The sequence below is a fragment of the Pygoscelis adeliae genome, unplaced genomic scaffold, assembly GCF_000699105.1.
Source record: "Pygoscelis adeliae isolate BGI_AS28 unplaced genomic scaffold, ASM69910v1 Scaffold160, whole genome shotgun sequence".
Classification (NCBI taxonomy): domain Eukaryota; kingdom Metazoa; phylum Chordata; class Aves; order Sphenisciformes; family Spheniscidae; genus Pygoscelis; species Pygoscelis adeliae.
The window spans coordinates 2,940,815-2,943,855 of NW_008824035.1; positions in this window are offsets into that span (position 1 = coordinate 2,940,815).

Below are 3,041 nucleotides of genomic sequence, written 5' to 3' on the forward strand. Positions count from 1 at the left end.
ATCCTGTTATTCTTGCTGTTTTCCATTTGTTGAGAGCAGTTGACTCCTCACAAGCACTTGGAAAGACTGAACTAGATCTGCTCCCCTGTACAATTACAGGATGCAAGACATCGGGCCACAACTAACACAACAAAATTTCAACAACAAAGAAGATTCTAACTTGATGAAGAAAGAAGGCAACATCCACTTTCCAAAAGGAAGCCAACTGAATGAGTCAATTACGCTGGGATGCCAAATTTTATTGCTATGTAAACATGTAATTAAAAAAAAAAAATCAAGTCTTTAACACAGTACTTTTTTCATTACTACAATTCGAATGGTGTCAAGCCAGCTAATAACAATAAACATATTTGGCATCTCAAGGTTAATGGAACAGTTCTATTCTTATAGCAAACATGACCATGCTGAATTGCTGCCAAAACATTCCTAGGACTAGTGCTCAAGAGGCAGAGGCCAAATCCTTCAACACTATATAGTATGAGATGAAGGACAAAGGACTATATACTGAAAAACAAATCTATGTGAACACAAACTTTGTCTATCACAATTAACACTGCTGTGTGCCTAACACCTGTTATTTTCAGCCATTACTAGCCCTACAGAAACCTACTTAGTGCTTGTGTTTCTCTCATGTAAAGGAAAAAAAAGTCATTTAAAAGAATATGCCAACACAACCCTAATAACAAGTGTAATAATCACAAGCAAACCTGCAACAGACCTTCAACCATAAATAGTATGGTATAAGAAAGGAACTGTAAGAAAACAAAACAAAAAACCACACACACACCCTCCTGGATTGTTTTTAATTTGGGGTGGGGGTAAGGCTTCAGAAGGGAAGCTGGAGAACACCTCTTAGAGGATGATGAATATCAAGGGGGTCATGAAGCTGGCCACAACGGTTCCCTCATCCTATTTATCCAGAGTTACACCAAGCCAGACTCAATTTTTCTCCTTGTCAGTCATTTGTAATAATCTGTATTCTCCATAAGTGGCAAAACTACCTGTTAAGTACATGTATATATGCTTTATGTATATGTATACATGTATATACTGTTGAATACCACATTTTGATAGTTAAGATTTTTGTTAAGTCCTACATGCTTGGAGGTTGTCTATATCACCCTTAGCACACAGTGTAAAAATAGCATATGCTTAACTGAAGTCTAATTTCATCTGAAACTATGAATGCTACCTGCATGAAATACCCATATCAAGTTTTATTAATTCCTAATTCTTTTCTGTAAATGCAGAATTATAACAAAAAGGTAGACTTTTTTCTTCTGAAAAAAGAAAACCCGCAAGAAATAATTATACACATAGTAATGTTATGATCACAGGGGAACCAATCTCTTTTTTCAGAGAAAAAAAGAACTGTCATGAATTGAGTATTTGATGGTTAGAGAGTACAAAAATATGATATATGCTCTTGAGGCAAGTGCTGTGCTAGTATTTAATTACAAAGGTTGTTAGAGGCTTCTTTTAAAATTGAAGCTTGTTCTCTACAAAGTATACTTAAAGTGAACTTAAGTAACATTTAAGTTAACTGAAATCACTAATGCTTTCAGTTGATGCATAGCTGAATTCACCCAAGGACGTGGTTTAAGTTTCGTAACATATACCCCAGCCAGTGCTCAGCATTTTAACAGTTACAATTCTGTATTTATAAGAATAAACCAGACTGATCTATATGACTCAGTCACCAGATTATCACTAGCAATCTAACTAGATAAGAGATCTGCCATCTCTTTTGTAACCATCTCCGTGAAAATGCTATTTTCGCATCTTCTTGGAAAACTAATCAATGAATCACGTTTATCCTTCCTGACAGACAGCACTCCTGCTGCACAATATTCATCCCAACAAGCCCACTATTAGAGGCAAACCACCATCAGAAAAGCCTGTGATTATCTAACACTCTAATCTTTAAGTCACATTTTCAGATACTCATACCAGAAATTTGATAAACTGATACAGTTCTAATAGATGACACCATCGCTAGAGAGTTGAGAAATTTCAGGTATTGGAAATTAATTTTTTTTTCAATTTAGCTTCAGTGTTAGAAGTGTAATTAAAAGGAACTCTACCTATTGTTACTCTGAAATACATCTTTTGAAAGATAACAAGTATCTGAAAGCAAACCTAAAATTATGTTCCCTTGTAATGTGTGAAAAGTTATTTACTAGTTCATTAAATATTTCCATCAGACTCTCACAATCAGTCAACGATAACTCCGAAACATAACCAAAAAATAAGCATGTATGCAACAGCCTACAGTTGAAGATTGCATTAAAAAAAATAAAAATACAAGGATGTAACTCCACATAGCACTTTTTCACTAGGACGGCTGACAGAATAAAAGACGTTTACTGACAGATACTCTTACTACAGTTTCATCAGCTGATCAGAATGTAACAATGTGATTAAAAAGTTGATAGAAGCCAAAGTCTCCCTGCCCTGAACTCCATACGTAAGCAGGACCACAACTAAAATATCATCAAGCTTTGCCTCCTAAGAGCAGTGACATAAGCCTCCAAGGAGAGCCCAGACAATTATGGGTACTTCAACGCAGGAAGGAACTCCCGAGCACGCTGAAGGTCACACGAGCCAGCGCGCCGGCAGTCGCAGCCACCATTCGCGGCCAGAGCCTAGCACTTGGCTGCGATCTAAGCACATATACCGAACGGATAAAGCTTAACGTAATATCTATCTACATTACCACCGTGAAAAGAGTTGCCAGCTGCAACACAAGAAAGGACGAGGAATTCTTTGCCTCCCCGCCCCGGGAGGGTACGCCGCGCGGGACAACGCAGTCGCAGCCACCATTCGCGGCCAGAGCCTAGCACTTGGCTGCGATCTAAGCACATATACCGAACGGATAAAGCTTAACGTAATATCTATCTACATTACCACCGTGAAAAGAGTTGCCAGCTGCAACACAAGAAAGGACGAGGAATTCTTTGCCTCCCCGCCCCGGGAGGGTACGCCGCGCGGGACAACGCAGCTTCCCCACCGCCGCACGGCCGGCCGCGGGCCAGGACACT